At 41.8% G+C, this 20,642-nt stretch overlaps 1 protein-coding gene across 1 annotated transcript in view; it reads left to right on the top strand.

The window, feature by feature from the left end:
- The first annotated feature begins 2,939 nt into the window (after positions 1-2,939).
- Positions 2,940-20,642, top strand: part of KLHL29 (kelch like family member 29) — a 1,145,580-nt gene continuing 1,127,877 nt past the window's right edge. The window contains exon 1 of the mRNA XM_082249639.1: positions 2,940-3,008. The gene's annotated coding sequence lies outside the window, so the exon portion shown is untranslated. The remainder of the gene's footprint in view (positions 3,009-20,642) is intronic.

The raw sequence follows: 20,642 nt of genomic DNA, 5'->3' as shown, positions 1-20,642 counted from the left end.
CCTGAATGTCCAAAGTCTTTGCACAGGTGCACTTTACAGTTTTTTTTTTTTTTCATTTTGACACCAGCTACAGCTTCAGAGTAGAAAAGCCTGCCCCTGCCAGTATACTACATAGAGGGGTCCTTGCTTTCTTTGTGGAAGCAGTGATTTCTCCACAGATGTTCAGTATGCCCCCTGCTGAGTAAGAGCTAGAGCTCTCCAATCAGCAAAACTCATGATGTCCATCCACAAATGAGGTTGCAGCACACAAATAATGATTTAAAGTGACAAATAATCCAAAATACTGATGTGAAAAAAGTTGTGTATGACAATTCAGTCCGTAACAACATATAAAGTCCTTTAAATAAATCCACAGATGTGTGCTGATATTCAATGACAATATAATTAAAACAGACACTCCTCCACCAGTGATCCTTCACCAAGATAAGAATGCGCACTCACCAGACCAATATGCTGCCTGGTTAGGACAGGAAATGCATTTTTAATGTAGTATCAGGTCTTGAGTAACGCCAGATATAAGGGGGTTCACACCAGAGGATATCTCCCAGGGGGCAAAAAAAAGATGGGGGGCAGGAGGAAAAATAATATCTCCCTTGAATACTTACATAACGGTTACTGTTAAAAATGCGGTACTACAAATCTAGGGCTGCCAAGAAAGTCTATCCCAGGAGCTGTGGGAATGGAGACCCATGGAGAGAACGAGCACACTAATACACCCCAGAGAGAGATCATTTCCATTGATGATAGATAGTGATGCAGGAAAGTGACTTAAAGCATGCCTTTAAGGTAGATAGTTAATGTAAAACTATCATGTTTAAGTAGTGCAGGTATATAGGATAAGTAAGACCAATGCCCATTGGTACCTAGTAGGGGAGCAAGAGAAAACAACGTGTGAAGTCTGAAAGGGGAAAAAAAAGGGGGGGTGAAGAACAATGTGAAACTATTGCATGCATGTCATGCACTCCCCAAGGGGCACAGAAAACAAGGAGAAAAACAAAGTGCTGAAAAAGGCGTTGTCAGTAATGAAAGTAATCACCAAGATAGTAACCTGATGTTGCTGCACGGAGCTGTGCTCCAAGGTGCAGTGCACATTGTATCCGAAAAAAAACAAAGTGGACAAGAATCCCAGTTAGAAGGTATATATAGCACCCAACATATCTAAGGGCAGGGTCACGCATGGCGTGGAGAGTGAAGAGAGGCGGCCTGGCCAGAGCCATCCCAGTACCACAAATTATATTAGTCTCTGTTATAGGGATGGAGGTGCATGTATTCATGCACTTCATCTAAAGTCCCACAAACCCCACAATCCTACAAACCCCTCTATTTTTTATAATGTAACTATAGTAACATTTGTACTATTCTGGGGAAGTGATCAGCTTTTTTTTTTTTTTTTTTTTTTTTTTTACACATTAAGATTGCTTATAGCAATTAATTTCATTGCTATGTGCAAGCATTTTAAGGAATGAAATCAATTAATTCAGTTTGTTTTGTTGCGATTAGCTGTGATTGGCCACAACTGATCATATAGCACAGATGGGCTGTAATTAACCCAGTCTGTATCATGGGATCACTGTAACCAATCACAGCTAGCAACACAATTGTACAAAATGTATGGCTTGAAAGGAAGCCATCCATTGTTTACAACTGTCATGTGACCTGCTGTGATTGGTTACAGCAATCGCATGGTACCAGCAGCGGGCCAGTACAGTGATCAGTTATCAACTGTGTCCGGTGGGCACAGCCGGTGAGAGATCGTGCCACAGCGTGACTGCGCGGCTACGTGCAAGGCGTGATCCGAGAGGACATCTCATGATGTAAACCTGGAGGGACAAGAAGCTGGCCCCCGGCGTCATTGTGCTTTAGGCCGGGCGGCAACCGGATATACACAGTTGCTTCACATTCTGTGCACCAGTTTTAGTAGGTAACCCCTATAATCTTATGGAAAGATTGTCATTGAAATTAGATATTCTTGACAATTATAACAAATCAGTATGTATTTCCTATGGTCGTCTGGTCCATCTAGTGGGTATAATTGGGTATTTTCCTGAATTACTCTATTCTGTATGAATCAATAACATTTGACCTGGAAAGAAAATAGCCCTATTACCATTTAATTTGGCTCTATTCAAATAAAAGAAATGTACATGTAATTTCACAGGACAAATAGCTCTACAATTTTTTTTATAAATACACCCCTTGCCGCTTATCAAGTCTCCCACCACTGCTGTTACATCCAGTTCCAACCATACATCTTGTCTTTGTGATATTTATACTGATGTAACTATAAGTAAAGCCATTATCTGCAACATGGTCATAGGAAAAATGAGCTGGGAGGTGTAGCATTTCTTTTATTATGTTTCATATAATATAATAAATATAATATAATAAAATATATAAATAACATTATAAAAATGTATCCTTTTCAACATGTAGTATTTTTTTTTTTTTTTGGTACCTTTAAAGTCACAATAATTGTAGGTATTTTTATACCAAATAATGGATTGGATGTTATTGTGAGTACTGTAGTTTAAGACTCTCTGAGTTCTGTATAATTTTCATCTTTGATACATACCTTACAGAAGGCCTGTTTATGCACAACTAGGCATTTTCAGAAGGAGGTCAGTGGTGGTAGGCACAATTCTTTTTTCTTGTGTAATCTGGTGTGTCTAGGATTGAAAAATCCCCAACTAAATCAGCGCCAGCCAGGTCTACTCAGACATTAACCACAACCACAGAAAGCTCTATCTTTGCAGTTGCCAAAGCATCTAATGAATCCAATGCTGATAACCAAAGTGTATTTTTTCGAGTTCCATCTACAGAGATATTTTTTCATATATTGATATAAATCTTTCTATATACACAAATACACTTAACCTGTATTGCTTTTCTCTTTTACAGAAACAAGATATCCTCCCAGTAAAGGGATTGAACTGCATAAATAAAGAAAGCAGAAAGCAAGCAGTCACCCAGGATAAGTCTGAATCGATTTACTGAATTCATACTAGGAGGTAAGCCTGGGCTACAATTAATTTGGAACAAACTAATGCCAAAATGTCACCCTGTGTGTGATTATTGTAAAAATGATTTTGTGAAAATGGAAACGCAAAGCATACTCTAAGAATCTCTTATATTTGTATGCCTGTTTATTGCAACATGCGATGAGAAAGATTTTCATTCCTTTTTATTTGTTTATTAGAGGTATATATATCCGTTTAAGAAAAGCATAGACTTTTTAAATTTTTCTAATGTGATGGTCTTAATGCTAATCTTTTAAATGAATGAAAGCTAAACTCAAGGCAGATATAAAAACACAATGAATGTATTTATTTATGTGGCCCCTAAAGTATATGTGAACCCTTACATTGTAAAACAATCCATTCAGTTTAAAATAAAAACGAAATGCAAAACATTGGTGTGTGTATATGTATATGTATATATATATATATATATCTCATTATAGTTACCTTTTTTCACTTTTTATAAGTTATCACATACCCTCTGTTTTCAGCTGCATAAGGTGTTCAGAGAATTTGGGGAGGAGAAACAGCAGTACACTGGTCTTTCCAGTAAATGGCTGTGCATGGTGAAGGGGTCAGTACAAGTCTAATCATTGTTGGAGAGCAGGCTGAAAACTGACCACGGTGTGTGTTCTCCTGCTTGGTATGGTCAGGTTTACTAGGAAAGAAGGGGGACTGGCAGGAACACCCGGGATTTCACACAAAGGAAGCAATACAAAAAGAACAGGATACTTCTCATGGTACATGGTACATATCAGAAATATAAAAAGTTGGGATAACATATTATTTAAGGATGTCAATAAATGTATTTTTAATTGAATTGGGAAGGATACAACTGTAAGCTTCCCCAAAGGTGAAGTTGTCCTTTAAAGTGCAGCTGAACTTTAAGTTTAGACCTGCTAAAAAATCTAGATTCATCATAACAAAAAGCAAAAGTCCTACAGTTCTTTTTCTTTAAAAAAAAAACTTTAAATTTTACCCTACCTTGATCTTTGACCCCCGACCTTGACCATAACACTAACCCTAACAAACCTTCATCTTGTTTTTTTCTTTTGTTTTTTATACACTTTGGTTTGTTTACATTTTCTTTTCCTGTAAGAAGAGGAAGATACAATGCATCTTCCTCTTCATTTAGAAGAGGAAGTAAACACAGTAGCTGGCTCACAGTGACTGATCACTGTGATAGCCAATCAGAGGCTATCACAGAGATCAGGTGACCCGAAACCGAGAGTCCCTGGTCCTGTTTGTTAGTACAAGATTTGGGACTCTCAGTGAGAGCCGATCGCTGTGCTGGGAGTACTGTCACTGCAAGTTAAAAAAAAAAACCTCCCCAGCAAGCAGTATCAACCTGGCAGACTTTGCTAGTTTACATAGTTACATAGGCTTAAAAAAAGACACAAGACTTTAGTTTACCTTCTGATTTAAATCATATATGCTGCTTGGCTCTGTTCAAGGACTCTACTTTATTGTTAGGAATAGTCAACAAATCAGTGAAGACATACCACTTAAAGACTATTGTGCCATTGCTTCTTTTTCCATTCAATATATGACAAATGTGTGTAAATGTCAAGAGCAAGTATACTTTCCTGGAATAAAAGCTGCAAGTAGTTTACCATTTGTGTCCAATATAATCAATTATGCAATGTGCATTTCATGGAAGATTGTCCTCTTTAAGTTCTTGTATAATTCAGCCAGGATAAAGTTACCAATGTGGCCAGTTACTGTAAATGGCCCCCTAAACCTTAGACATACAGTGGGTATGAAAATATTCAGACCCCCTTACATTTTTCACTCTTTGTTATATTGCAGCCATTTGCTAAAATCATTTAAGTTCATTCTTCTTCCTCATGAATGTACACATAGCACCCCATACTGACAGAAAAACACAGAATTGTTGACATTGTTGCAGATTTATTAAAAAAGAAAAACTGAAATATCACATGGTCCTAAGTATTCAGACCCTTTGCTGTGACACTCATATATTTAACTCAGGTGCTTTCCATTTCTTCTGATCATCCTTGAGATGGTTCTACACCTTCATTTGAGTCCAGCTGTGTTTGATTATACTGATTGGACTTGATTAGGAGCACAAGGGGTAATGGTCTAGTTCCCGCCCAAGCACGCCTCCATCCCAAATTAACATAACAATACAGAAAAATGGCCCGCGGGACTTTAAATGAGGTTGGTGCTATTGGCTGGAGATTGAATAAATACCAAATTAAATATGTAAAACAATGTATAAATTTATTATTACACTGTATAAACAAGTTAAGCAAATAATAATGACATGTAAAAAATATCACATAGCACGGCTCGATGGCCATAATGGCATAGTGTAATAGCATGTACAATATTGAACGTTGATAGATATCCTGGTGTGACCACTTGGTTGGACAATAGCCTGGATAACATGTTGATAGTTCCATGATAGTGGAATACAATACAAATTGATCTGACGCGTTTCGGGAGCTACATCTCCCTTCTTCAGAGATCTATGTATTTGGATGTATCTACAAAAGAACAATAAGTTTGAGTATATGTGAAAGGCTGTAAGGCTAAAGTTAACAATTCAAAAGGGATAATGATGATACCAAGGAGTGTGGATTACTCACAGGTTGAACTACATGGAGATTGGATTCCCGTGTAATGGTGGCGGACCGAAAGCCTGACCCGGGAGCTGAAGGGTCCCATGGAGAGCAGCCAGAGAAGGGGGGTCCGCGGTAGGTGGGTAGTGAGAGAGTGATGGGAGATTGGACCTACCAAATCTGTTGTATATGTGAAAGGAAAGAAAAATGATAATGATGTAGCAAAATGATATGGATAGGGTGAGATAGAAATAGCGGTGTGATGAGCAGGAGCTGGTGTGGAAAGTGAGAGGGATACAAGCTGAATAATGGAAAAAGGTGGGTGTGAAGGACAAGAAAAGAAAGAAAAAGAAATTGAAAAAGTGCCTGGGGCAGGAGTGAGTGTGCAGGGGTGGATGAGAGATGGGTATGACAGGTGGCCTGGAAGGGGGAGAAGGGGAAGAAGGAGGGGGAAAGGGGAGAGAGGAAAAGGGGGTGGTGTGACATGGTGCTGACCCAAAGGAGAAGGATGCCAGGGGGATGGTGAAATGGTGAAGAAAGGAGAGACTGAGGATGTGGTGTTAAACCTACCATGTGTCCCCAAAACTGGCTGATGCGCCTGGGATCCTAGCGTCATGTGAGTGGGCAATGGCGGGTCCGGACAGGATCATCCGTGACCTCGTGGAGGAAGGAACGCTGAGGGCGGACCTCCCCCTCCCGCAGATGTAGGGCACGCAGATGACGTAGCGGCGTCAGTGAAAGCACTGACACGCCACGTCAGAGGTGCAACATGGCGCCGATGTGAGGGTGGACCCGCTCGTCCCGGGTGGGGGAGGAGCGGGGACAGCAAGGGGGCGGAGCCACCCTCTTTACACATCGCAGCTCCCGGAGTCAAGACAGCCGTCGCCTGCAAGCACAAGAGCCCAATGGCCGAAAGGGATGTAGCATCAGTGTGAAACATTCACACATAAAGAAATATGAATATAAAATCAATAAAATTGCCTAAGGATGTTAAGGAGTATATAGAAAGATGTTTCAATTGAAAAAAACCAAGGAGATAAAACACCAGGTTAGAATGTCCAGCCAGGGAAAGGAGCCAGACCATTGAGTGGGCACTTGTGGGTGTCTTCCACCCTAAATCATGAGCACAAGGGGTAATGGTCTAGTTCCCGCCCAAGCACGCCTCCATCCCAAATTAACATAACAATACAGAAAAATGGCCCGCGGGACTTTAAATGAGGTTGGTGCTATTGGCTGGAGATTGAATAAATACCAAATTAAATATGTAAAACAATGTATAAATTTATTATTACACTGTATAAACAAGTTAAGCAAATAATAATGACATGTAAAAAATATCACATAGCACGGCTCGATGGCCATAATGGCATAGTGTAATAGCATGTACAATATTGAACGTTGATAGATATCCTGGTGTGACCACTTGGTTGGACAATAGCCTGGATAACATGTTGATAGTTCCATGATAGTGGAATACAATACAAATTGATCTGACGCGTTTCGGGAGCTACATCTCCCTTCTTCAGAGATCTATGTATTTGGATGTATCTACAAAAGAACAATAAGTTTGAGTATATGTGAAAGGCTGTAAGGCTAAAGTTAACAATTCAAAAGGGATAATGATGATACCAAGGAGTGTGGATTACTCACAGGTTGAACTACATGGAGATTGGATTCCCGTGTAATGGTGGCGGACCGAAAGCCTGACCCGGGAGCTGAAGGGTCCCATGGAGAGCAGCCAGAGAAGGGGGGTCCGCGGTAGGTGGGTAGTGAGAGAGTGATGGGAGATTGGACCTACCAAATCTGTTGTATATGTGAAAGGAAAGAAAAATGATAATGATGTAGCAAAATGATATGGATAGGGTGAGATAGAAATAGCGGTGTGATGAGCAGGAGCTGGTGTGGAAAGTGAGAGGGATACAAGCTGAATAATGGAAAAAGGTGGGTGTGAAGGACAAGAAAAGAAAGAAAAAGAAATTGAAAAAGTGCCTGGGGCAGGAGTGAGTGTGCAGGGGTGGATGAGAGATGGGTATGACAGGTGGCCTGGAAGGGGGAGAAGGGGAAGAAGGAGGGGGAAAGGGGAGAGAGGAAAAGGGGGTGGTGTGACATGGTGCTGACCCAAAGGAGAAGGATGCCAGGGGGATGGTGAAATGGTGAAGAAAGGAGAGACTGAGGATGTGGTGTTAAACCTACCATGTGTCCCCAAAACTGGCTGATGCGCCTGGGATCCTAGCGTCATGTGAGTGGGCAATGGCGGGTCCGGACAGGATCATCCGTGACCTCGTGGAGGAAGGAACGCTGAGGGCGGACCTCCCCCTCCCGCAGATGTAGGGCACGCAGATGACGTAGCGGCGTCAGTGAAAGCACTGACACGCCACGTCAGAGGTGCAACATGGCGCCGATGTGAGGGTGGACCCGCTCGTCCCGGGTGGGGGAGGAGCGGGGACAGCAAGGGGGCGGAGCCACCCTCTTTACACATCGCAGCTCCCGGAGTCAAGACAGCCGTCGCCTGCAAGCACAAGAGCCCAATGGCCGAAAGGGATGTAGCATCAGTGTGAAACATTCACACATAAAGAAATATGAATATAAAATCAATAAAATTGCCTAAGGATGTTAAGGAGTATATAGAAAGATGTTTCAATTGAAAAAAACCAAGGAGATAAAACACCAGGTTAGAATGTCCAGCCAGGGAAAGGAGCCAGACCATTGAGTGGGCACTTGTGGGTGTCTTCCACCCTAAATCATGAGCACAAGGGGTAATGGTCTAGTTCCCGCCCAAGCACGCCTCCATCCCAAATTAACATAACAATACAGAAAAATGGCCCGCGGGACTTTAAATGAGGTTGGTGCTATTGGCTGGAGATTGAATAAATACCAAATTAAATATGTAAAACAATGTATAAATTTATTATTACACTGTATAAACAAGTTAAGCAAATAATAATGACATGTAAAAAATATCACATAGCACGGCTCGATGGCCATAATGGCATAGTGTAATAGCATGTACAATATTGAACGTTGATAGATATCCTGGTGTGACCACTTGGTTGGACAATAGCCTGGATAACATGTTGATAGTTCCATGATAGTGGAATACAATACAAATTGATCTGACGCGTTTCGGGAGCTACATCTCCCTTCTTCAGAGATCTATGTATTTGGATGTATCTACAAAAGAACAATAAGTTTGAGTATATGTGAAAGGCTGTAAGGCTAAAGTTAACAATTCAAAAGGGATAATGATGATACCAAGGAGTGTGGATTACTCACAGGTTGAACTACATGGAGATTGGATTCCCGTGTAATGGTGGCGGACCGAAAGCCTGACCCGGGAGCTGAAGGGTCCCATGGAGAGCAGCCAGAGAAGGGGGGTCCGCGGTAGGTGGGTAGTGAGAGAGTGATGGGAGATTGGACCTACCAAATCTGTTGTATATGTGAAAGGAAAGAAAAATGATAATGATGTAGCAAAATGATATGGATAGGGTGAGATAGAAATAGCGGTGTGATGAGCAGGAGCTGGTGTGGAAAGTGAGAGGGATACAAGCTGAATAATGGAAAAAGGTGGGTGTGAAGGACAAGAAAAGAAAGAAAAAGAAATTGAAAAAGTGCCTGGGGCAGGAGTGAGTGTGCAGGGGTGGATGAGAGATGGGTATGACAGGTGGCCTGGAAGGGGGAGAAGGGGAAGAAGGAGGGGGAAAGGGGAGAGAGGAAAAGGGGGTGGTGTGACATGGTGCTGACCCAAAGGAGAAGGATGCCAGGGGGATGGTGAAATGGTGAAGAAAGGAGAGACTGAGGATGTGGTGTTAAACCTACCATGTGTCCCCAAAACTGGCTGATGCGCCTGGGATCCTAGCGTCATGTGAGTGGGCAATGGCGGGTCCGGACAGGATCATCCGTGACCTCGTGGAGGAAGGAACGCTGAGGGCGGACCTCCCCCTCCCGCAGATGTAGGGCACGCAGATGACGTAGCGGCGTCAGTGAAAGCACTGACACGCCACGTCAGAGGTGCAACATGGCGCCGATGTGAGGGTGGACCCGCTCGTCCCGGGTGGGGGAGGAGCGGGGACAGCAAGGGGGCGGAGCCACCCTCTTTACACATCGCAGCTCCCGGAGTCAAGACAGCCGTCGCCTGCAAGCACAAGAGCCCAATGGCCGAAAGGGATGTAGCATCAGTGTGAAACATTCACACATAAAGAAATATGAATATAAAATCAATAAAATTGCCTAAGGATGTTAAGGAGTATATAGAAAGATGTTTCAATTGAAAAAAACCAAGGAGATAAAACACCAGGTTAGAATGTCCAGCCAGGGAAAGGAGCCAGACCATTGAGTGGGCACTTGTGGGTGTCTTCCACCCTAAATCATGAGCACAAGGGGTAATGGTCTAGTTCCCGCCCAAGCACGCCTCCATCCCAAATTAACATAACAATACAGAAAAATGGCCCGCGGGACTTTAAATGAGGTTGGTGCTATTGGCTGGAGATTGAATAAATACCAAATTAAATATGTAAAACAATGTATAAATTTATTATTACACTGTATAAACAAGTTAAGCAAATAATAATGACATGTAAAAAATATCACATAGCACGGCTCGATGGCCATAATGGCATAGTGTAATAGCATGTACAATATTGAACGTTGATAGATATCCTGGTGTGACCACTTGGTTGGACAATAGCCTGGATAACATGTTGATAGTTCCATGATAGTGGAATACAATACAAATTGATCTGACGCGTTTCGGGAGCTACATCTCCCTTCTTCAGAGATCTATGTATTTGGATGTATCTACAAAAGAACAATAAGTTTGAGTATATGTGAAAGGCTGTAAGGCTAAAGTTAACAATTCAAAAGGGATAATGATGATACCAAGGAGTGTGGATTACTCACAGGTTGAACTACATGGAGATTGGATTCCCGTGTAATGGTGGCGGACCGAAAGCCTGACCCGGGAGCTGAAGGGTCCCATGGAGAGCAGCCAGAGAAGGGGGGTCCGCGGTAGGTGGGTAGTGAGAGAGTGATGGGAGATTGGACCTACCAAATCTGTTGTATATGTGAAAGGAAAGAAAAATGATAATGATGTAGCAAAATGATATGGATAGGGTGAGATAGAAATAGCGGTGTGATGAGCAGGAGCTGGTGTGGAAAGTGAGAGGGATACAAGCTGAATAATGGAAAAAGGTGGGTGTGAAGGACAAGAAAAGAAAGAAAAAGAAATTGAAAAAGTGCCTGGGGCAGGAGTGAGTGTGCAGGGGTGGATGAGAGATGGGTATGACAGGTGGCCTGGAAGGGGGAGAAGGGGAAGAAGGAGGGGGAAAGGGGAGAGAGGAAAAGGGGGTGGTGTGACATGGTGCTGACCCAAAGGAGAAGGATGCCAGGGGGATGGTGAAATGGTGAAGAAAGGAGAGACTGAGGATGTGGTGTTAAACCTACCATGTGTCCCCAAAACTGGCTGATGCGCCTGGGATCCTAGCGTCATGTGAGTGGGCAATGGCGGGTCCGGACAGGATCATCCGTGACCTCGTGGAGGAAGGAACGCTGAGGGCGGACCTCCCCCTCCCGCAGATGTAGGGCACGCAGATGACGTAGCGGCGTCAGTGAAAGCACTGACACGCCACGTCAGAGGTGCAACATGGCGCCGATGTGAGGGTGGACCCGCTCGTCCCGGGTGGGGGAGGAGCGGGGACAGCAAGGGGGCGGAGCCACCCTCTTTACACATCGCAGCTCCCGGAGTCAAGACAGCCGTCGCCTGCAAGCACAAGAGCCCAATGGCCGAAAGGGATGTAGCATCAGTGTGAAACATTCACACATAAAGAAATATGAATATAAAATCAATAAAATTGCCTAAGGATGTTAAGGAGTATATAGAAAAGGCTTTCGGTCCGCCACCATTACACGGGAATCCAATCTCCATGTAGTTCAACCTGTGAGTAATCCACACTCCTTGGTATCATCATTATCCCTTTTGAATTGTTAACTTTAGCCTTACAGCCTTTCACATATACTCAAACTTATTGTTCTTTTGTAGATACATCCAAATACATAGATCTCTGAAGAAGGGAGATGTAGCTCCCGAAACGCGTCAGATCAATTTGTATTGTATTCCACTATCATGGAACTATCAACATGTTATCCAGGCTATTGTCCAACCAAGTGGTCACACCAGGATATCTATCAACGTTCAATATTGTACATGCTATTACACTATGCCATTATGGCCATCGAGCCGTGCTATGTGATATTTTTTACATGTCATTATTATTTGCTTAACTTGTTTATACAGTGTAATAATAAATTTATACATTGTTTTACATATTTAATTTGGTATTTATTCAATCTCCAGCCAATAGCACCAACCTCATTTAAAGTCCCGCGGGCCATTTTTCTGTATTGTTATGGACTTGATTAGGAAAGCCACACACCTGTCTATGTAAGACCTTCCAGATCACAATGCATGTCAGAGCAAATGAGCATCATGAGGTCAAAGGAACTGCCTGAAGAGCTCAGAGACAGAATTGTGGCAAGGCACAGATCTGGCCAAGGTTACAAAAAGATTTCTGCTGCACTTAAGGTTCCTAAGAGCACAGTGGCCTCCATAATCCTCAAATGGAAGACGTTTGGGACGACCAGAACCCTTCCTAGAGCTGGCCGTCCGGCCAAACTGAGCTATCGGGGGAGAAGAGCCTTGGTGAGAGAGGTAAAGAAGAACCCAAAGATCACTGTGGCTGAGCTCCAGAGATGCAGTCAGGAAATGGGAGAAAGTTGTAGAAAGTCAACCATCACTGCAGCCCTCCACCAGTCAGGGCTTTATGGCAGAGTGGCCCGACGGAAGCCTCTCCTCAGTGTAAGACACATGAAAGCCCGCATGGAGTTTGCTAAAAAAACACCTGAAGGACTCCAAGATGGTGAGAAATAAGATTCTCTGGTCTGATGAGACCAAAATAGAACTTTTTGGCCTTAATTCTAAGCGGTATGTGTGGAGAAAACCAGGCACTGCTCATCACCTGTCCAATACAGTCCCAACAGTAAAGCATGGTGGTGGCAGCATTATGCTGTGGGGTGTTTTTCAGCTGCAGGGACAGGACGACTGGTTGCAATCGAGGGAAAGATGAATGCGGCCAAGTACATGGGATATCCTGGACAAAAACCTTCTCCAGAGTGCTCTGGACCTCAGACTGGGCCGAAGGTTTACCTTCCAACAAGACAATGACCCTAAACACACAGCTAAAATAACAAAGGAGTGGCTTCACAACAACTCCGTGACTGTTCTTGAATGGCCCAGCCAGAGCCCTGACTTAAACCCAATTGAGCATCTCTGGAGAGACCTAAAAATGGCTGTCCACCAACGTTTACCATCCAACCTGACAGAACTGAAGAGGATCTGCAAGGAGGAATGGCAGAGGATCCCCAAATCCAGGTGTGAAAGACTTGTTGCATCTTTCCCAAAAAGACTCCTGGCTGTATTAGATCAAAAGGGGGCTTCTACTAAATACTGAGCAAAGGGTCTGAATACTTAGGACCATGTGATATTTCAGTTTTTCTTTTTTAATAAATCTGCAACAATGTCAACAATTCTGTGTTTTTCTGTCAGTATGGGGTGCTATGTGTACATTCATGAGGAAGAAGAATGAACCTAAATGATTTTAGCAAATGGCTGCAATATAACAAAGAGTGAAAAATTTAAGGGGGTCTGAATACTTTTCGTACCCACTGTATGCAATTTTTGGATTTTCATTTTAAGGTTCCCATGACATAAGAACCTTTCCCAACTCCAGCTGCCAATGTATTACCTTGCTGTGCACAGGGAAAGAAATACCATATTTACACAGGGGATTCGAATGTAAAACAATAAGTATAAGCTTAAAATTTCAAAAAGTAACTTTTTTTATTACTTTTTTGTCCTTTTATCAGCCTACAGTTAAAACAAAACAGGTATTTGTTGAAACTTTATGCTAAATAAAACCCTTAATGACCTTACAAAGAAGGCAGATTAGTCACGCAGTTATTGTCAAGTTAAATATGGAATAATATTGTCTGCTAAATATAGTCAGGGCATTTATGCATCAATGAACTATGGCCATGAAGAGGCTAAAGAGGATCTCCTCTAAGATATAAGAACTCAAAGAAGTCCGGCCTTTGCATATAGAGAGGCGTTTTCTGTCTGATAATAATGGTTTTAGGACATTTTTATTTCAAATTTATATTGGTTGGTAAGGTCACCTAAAGGTAGAAAATTTATTGAAAACACATTTTCTAAATTATGTATTACGTTTCTATACCATATAAATATTTTTGATGTGATCTTTTTTTCTCATTTTTTTAAGTTTTACGCTTCCATATGTTTGTTTTTTAAGTAAATATAGAGATTTATAGATTAGCCACTAGAGGGAGTTCATTATTTGTCAGCCTCATTTCAATCTTCCTCCTTAAAGTGGAAGTCAGGTCAAAACCTAACTAAGCTTAAAATATAACTAAAGGCAAAGCTTTAGAGGAAAAGTAGAGAGGAATCAGAATACGTGTCAGTTTTTATTGCTGTCTGTGGCCCCTTTAGAGGGATTAACCTTCCCGGTTGTCCTGTTTACTACTATTCTTGAAAGTGAAAGTAAAAGAAAATCCCGAATTCTGGGTTGTCCCTAGAAAAGAATAGAGGACAAATCTTCCAATGTGGGCAAATAATTCTGGTGTCCTAGGGGGCCCCCAAAGAATTCCCTTAATTTAGTTATAACCCTCTATCCAAAATGAAAAAAAAAAATTGCCTATAGTTCTAAAAGGTAGTTTAACCACTTTAGCCCGGGAGAATTTGGCTGCTCAAAGACCAGGCCCTATTTTGTGACTCGGCACTGCATGACTTTAACGGACAATTGCGCGGTCGTGCAACGCTGTACCCAAACAAAATGAATGTCCTTTTTTTTCACAAACAGAGCTTTCTTTTGATGGTATTTCATCACCTGTGCAATTTTTATTTTTTGTGCTATAAACAAAAAAAGGGCGACAATTTTGAAAAATAACAATATTTTTCACATTTTTTATATGAAATTCTAAAAAAAAAATGTAAAAATCAAAGTTTTTTAACATTTTAGGCCAATTTGTTTTCTGCTACATATTTTTGGTAAAAAAATCGCAATAAGCGTATTTTGATTGGTTTGCACAAACGTTATTGCGTTTACTAACTACAGGAAAGATTTATGTCATTTTTATTGTTTTTTTTTTAACTAGTAATGGCGGGGATCTGCAATTTTTTTTGCGGCACTGCGACATTGCAGCGGACGGATCGGACCCCTGACTGACATTTTTGACACTTTTGGGGGTACCAGTGACATTACTACATTTATCAGTGCTACAAATATGCACTGTTACTGTACAAATGACACTGGCAGGGAAGGGGTTAACATTACTGGTGATCAAGGGGTTTAGGGGGCATGATTCTAACTGTCAGGGGGCGTGGCTTGTGAAGTAATCACAGAGACATGCGATTATATACAGCAGTATCACATAGCCTCTGTGAATACTTCAGTGAGAATGACAGACGGCTGTGCTTACATCAGCCATCTGTCTTTCTCCCTCTGCTGCGGGAGATCGTGAGTGGCCAGCGGCCATTGGAGCCTGCGGTCCCACGCGCTGGCTCCCAGGGAATGAGCGGGGGCGGGAGTGCTCTGGCGGCACTGTCGTTGCAGTAAAACTGCGGCGGGCGGTCGTTATGGGGTTAAAGGGTAACTCCACTTTCACGGGGAAAAAATAGCAAATATTTGAAATAAATTAAAAAAGAAAAAATAATATAGTGTATACAATTGCGACACAAATCATATTGTATCATATGTGATTGGCTCACTGATTTTCCCAGAAGTCTGCACTAAGATACAAGTCAGATTTCAAGCATTCCCTACAACAAAAATTAAATTTTTTTGATGAGATACTCCCAATAGGAACACATCTAAAGGGATCAAGGCCCAGCAGCTTTTCTCATTAGTGCCCTGCAGCTGCTGCAGCTGATTGATTAGGTAATTATAGACATCTTTCCTTTACAGGGTAGTTAGTATAGGGTTCTCAGGAACTGGATCACCTGCTGGTGGCACTGTGGTTCCCTGGACTGAGGGTTGTAGTTCCAAGGTCCACCAGTGATTGTCTTCCAGCAGCCATCAGATCCCAGTAAACAGTTTCCACCTGGTGCTGACTCCTGGGAGGGTGTTTAGTTCCTCCTCTACTAGTGCCTCTTGCATCAGTGTTTTGCTTTGCTGCCAGATTCTGTTTGCCACTTATCCTAAGCCTAGATCCTGATCTTGCTGCTACCCTGCATCCTGTACCCTGCTGCCTCTTTCCTGCTCCCCTTGTACATGATCCCAGTCCTGGTTCCCCCTTCCCATCAGTTCCCTGCATCTCCAGTTTACCCTGTTTATCTGTGTTCCCCATTTGTGTTCATAATATACTTAGGTTGCTAGTTAGGCATTTGGGTTATTGGGTTATAGTTCACTTATATCTTTATGTTTGCTGTGTTTCTTGCTTTCTGGTGCTTGGATGTCTTTAGGTCTACTATTAATATATTTACTCTACTACATATATATATATATATATATATATATATATATATATATATATATATATATATATATATATATAGCCTGCTCTCAGTTTCCTAGTTTAGCTCCGCAGATTTGCTCATCCCTGCTGCTGATTCCTGACTAGGGTTTACAGTGAGGGTGGCAGCAGGTTTAATCTTAGTTAGGATTATAACGGACTTCCACTTTAAAATCCAGCCTTGCATAAAATACAAAGTCCAATAATTAGGTCCAGGCCCCTTCCCCCTGTGCAAATTACTGCCTAATAGTACGTTGTAAATTGTACCTATAAAGAAAAAAGTTTAATTAGGTACTTACCTCACACCAGCTTTCTCACTGTAGGGCATGATGTCACTACCCTTCTGGTGAGCTTCTGGGGAGTACTAGTGCCTCTACCCGTGAAAATATACTCCTGACCAATGCAAGAGCACCTTTTCAGAATATTTGGGTTGCTCTGCATTCCCCAGGATCTCACTAGAAGAAGTGTGAAGTCGCCCTTGCCTAGACACAGCAGGAGTAAGACGAGAGGATATTTATAAAATCTTACTTTTTCTTTAGAGGTACATTTTTCATAAAAAGTGGACCTTGAATTTTACTGCAAGGCCTACTTTAAAAGCTGTTAAACAGTCTGCTACACAGGGAGTGCATGGTTTTTATTGAGTTGAGTAATTTAATAGTCTAGTTATTTACAAGTCTAGTGAGCAGCACTACTAAGCAGGAAGCAGAGCTTGGGTATGTAATGGAGACAAATGTGCATGTATACTTACAAACTGTATACGTGAAAACAAAGAGCTGTATATATGTGTATATGTATACAGTGGGTACGGAAAGTATTCAGACCCCCTTAAATTGTTCACTCTTTGTTACATTGCAGCCATTTGCTAAAATCATTTAAGTTCATTCTTCTTCCTCATGAATGTACACATAGCACCCCATACTGACAGAAAAACACAGAATTGTTGACATTGTTGCAGATTTATTAAAAAAGAAAAACTGAAATATCACATGGTCCTAAGTATTCAGACCCTTTGCTCAGTATTTAGTAGAAGCCCCCTTTTGATCTAATACAGCCAGGAGTCTTTTTGGGAAAGATGCAACAAGTCTTTCACACCTGGATTTGGGGATCCTCTGCCATTCCTCCTTGCAGATCCTCTCCAGTTCTGTCAGGTTGGATGGTAAACGCTGGTGGACAGCCATTTTTAGGTCTCTCCAGAGATGCTCAATTGGGTTTAAGTCAGGGCTCTGCCTGGGCCATTCAAGAACAGTCACGGAGTTGTTGTGAAGCCACTCCTTCGTTATTTTAGCTGTGTGCTTAGGGTCATTGTCTTGTTGGAAGGTAAACCTTTGGCCCAGTCTGAGGTCCAGAGCACTCTGGAGAAGGTTTTTGTCCAGGATATCCCTGTACTTGGCCGCATTCATCTTTCCCTCGATTGCAACCAGTCGTCCTGTCCCTGCAGCTGAAAAACACCCCCACAGCATGATGCTGCCACCACCATGCTTCACTGTTGGGACTGTATTGGACAGGTGATGAGCAGTGCCTGGTTTTCTCCACACATACAGCTTAGAATTAAGGCCAAAAAGTTCTATTTTGGTCTCATCAGACCAGAGAATCTTATTTCTCACCATCTTGGAGTCCTTCAGGTGTTTTTTAGCAAACTCCATGCAGGCTTTCATGTGTCTTACACTGAGGAGAGGCTTCCGTCGGGCCACTCTGCCATAAAGCCCCGACTGGTGGAGGGCTGCAGTGATGGTTGACTTTCTACAACTTTCTCCCATCTCCTGACTGCATCTCTGGAGCTCAGCCACAGTGATCTTTGGGTTCTTCTTTACCTCTCTCACCAAGGCTCTTCTCCCCCGATAGCTCAGTTTGGCCGGACGGCCAGCTCTAGGAAGGGTTCTGGTCATCCCAAACGTTTTCCATTTGAGGATTATGGAGGCCACTGTGCTCTTAGGAACCTTAAGTGCAGCAGAAATCTTTTTGTAACCTTGGCCAGATCTGTGCCTTGCCACAATTCTGTCTCTGAGCTCTTCAGGCAGTTCCTTTGACCTCATGATTCTCATTTGCTCTGACATGCATTGTGATCTGGAAGGTCTTATATAGACAGGTGTGTGGCTTTCCTAATCAAGTCCAATCAGTATAATCAAACACAGCTGGACTCAAATGAAGGTGTAGAACCATCTCAAGGATGATCAGAAGAAATGGAAAGCACCTGAGTTAAATATATGAGTGTCACAGTAAAGGGTCTGAATACTTAGGACCATGTGATATTTCAGTTTTTCTTTTTTAATAAATCTGCAACAATGTCAACAATTCTGTTTTTTTCTGTCAGTATGGGGTGCTATGTGTACATTCATGAGGAAGAAGAATGAACTTAAATGATTTTAGAAAATGGCTGCAATATAACAAAGAGTGAAAAATTTAAGGGGGTCTGAATACTTTCCGTACCCACTATATATTAGCACACAGTAATTCAGCTTGTTCGATTGAGCGTTGACAAAACACCTGGAAGCTAATTGGTTTCTATGCAGATTTTGCACACTCCAGTTTTAGTAAATTAACCCTTCCAGATCAAAATATTTTCCATCTAAAAGATATTTGGGTCTGTAGCCAACCAAATGGTATTAAAGTTCAACCACACACAGGAGACTGCTAACAAAATAAAGTTAGTTGACTAAATATTGTGGATGAAAATATTTGTTCATCTCCTATAAATGTGAATTCCATAAAGCCCATACGGGATATGTTTAATGCTGGATGGCTACCAGGTCAGTAAAAGGCAGAATCGGTCTCTTGCTACCCAAGCCCTGGCTGCTGAAAGGTCAGGAAGCATGGAATGAAAACTATTTATCTCCTTGTAAACTTGTGTATCTTTCACGTACACAGGACTCGCTGTGCAGCTTTATTATTTATGTATTCATTTATTTAATAAAGGTATTTATATAGAGCCAACAAATTCATACAGAACTTTACATATATACTGCATATATTGTACATTCACATCAGTCTCTCCCTTTTCTTATATGTGCCATAGATTATATTTTAACTTCATTTTGGAAGAATATTTTGACATCTTTAAAATTGAAACAGATCACATAATAGAACCCTAATATTATTTCTGTGGAAAAATACTGACAATTAAAACATGAAAATTAGGACCTATTTGCGGCCTCTCTGCTCAATCAAAGAACCATGTTTGTCAAGGCCTTGAAAAAAATGCCTCTTATTTCAAATTCACACCGATTAGCCATAACATTATGACCACTCACCACCACCTGTTGAGGCACAGATTCCACTAGATCTTTGAAGGTATGCTGTGGTATCTGGCATCAAGCTGCCAGTAGCAGATCCTTTAAGTCCTGTAAGTGGTGAGGTGGGGCCTCCATGGATCGGACTTGTTTCCCAGCACATCTCACAGATGCTCGATTGGATTGAGATCTGGAGAATATGGAGGCAGAGTTAACACCTCAAACTCATTGTGTTCCTAAAACCATTCTTGAATTTATCAGATCAGACCACCTTCTTCCATTGTTCCGTGGTTCAGTTCTAATGCTCACATGCTCATTTTAGGCGCTTTTGGCTGTGGACACGGATCAGCATGGGCACTCTGACCAGTAAGTGGCTATACAGCCCCATATGTAACAAACTTGAATGCATTGTGTGTTCAGAACCAGTATTTCCATTTTCAGACATTTAAGCTACGGAAGCTCTTCTATTGGATAGGATTTTACTGGCCAACCTTTATTCCCCATGTGCTATCAGTGAGCTTTGGCCGCCTCATGACCTCGTGACCAGTTTTCCTTCCTTGGACCACTTTTGGTAGATTCTGACTTCTGCAGATTGTGAACATCCCACAAGAGCTGCAGTTATGGAGATCATGACATTAAGATATGAATCCCTTGTTTTATACCCTTGAGGTTTTTTCTTTCCTATAACTTCCTATATGTAGGATCATTACTAATAAATGTGAGCAATTTTTTTATTTTTATTGTATTTTTGTTGCACTCTTACCTCATTTGCCCTGAACTCTAATATACTTCTTACTGGAGCAATCTTTTTTTGGGTGGACATTGGTATGGCTTATTTACTTTACCATATGTTTGGTTTATTTAGTGTATTCATAATTACATAAATAATTGACTGCAACTCTCACACACATGCCCCTAGGTACTCTGCTGCATCAACGTTGGTGCTTGTTCATAACATTATTATTACACTGATCCTACCAAAGTGGATTGCTATGCAATATACGCCAATATTTAGTTTACCTGCATAGCAGCATACTCTACATAGACCAATGACGTCAGCCTTTGCTCCAGAGTTGCTTATGGTCTAATGTTCCAGCACACCAGAACTGCATAGGCACTTCACTAAGCCTGGAGGCCACTATGCAGAGCATACTTTATTCCCAATGTGTGGCAGGTGTGCCATATGCCATCGGTGTATGTGGCATCCACAGAAATATTCTGTAAAAAGTGCAGTT

The sequence above is a fragment of the Pelophylax lessonae genome (assembly GCF_965119305.1).
Source record: "Pelophylax lessonae genome assembly, chromosome: 3".
Lineage (NCBI taxonomy): Eukaryota > Metazoa > Chordata > Amphibia > Anura > Ranidae > Pelophylax > Pelophylax lessonae.
This window is presented reverse-complemented; position numbering and strand designations above follow the sequence as displayed.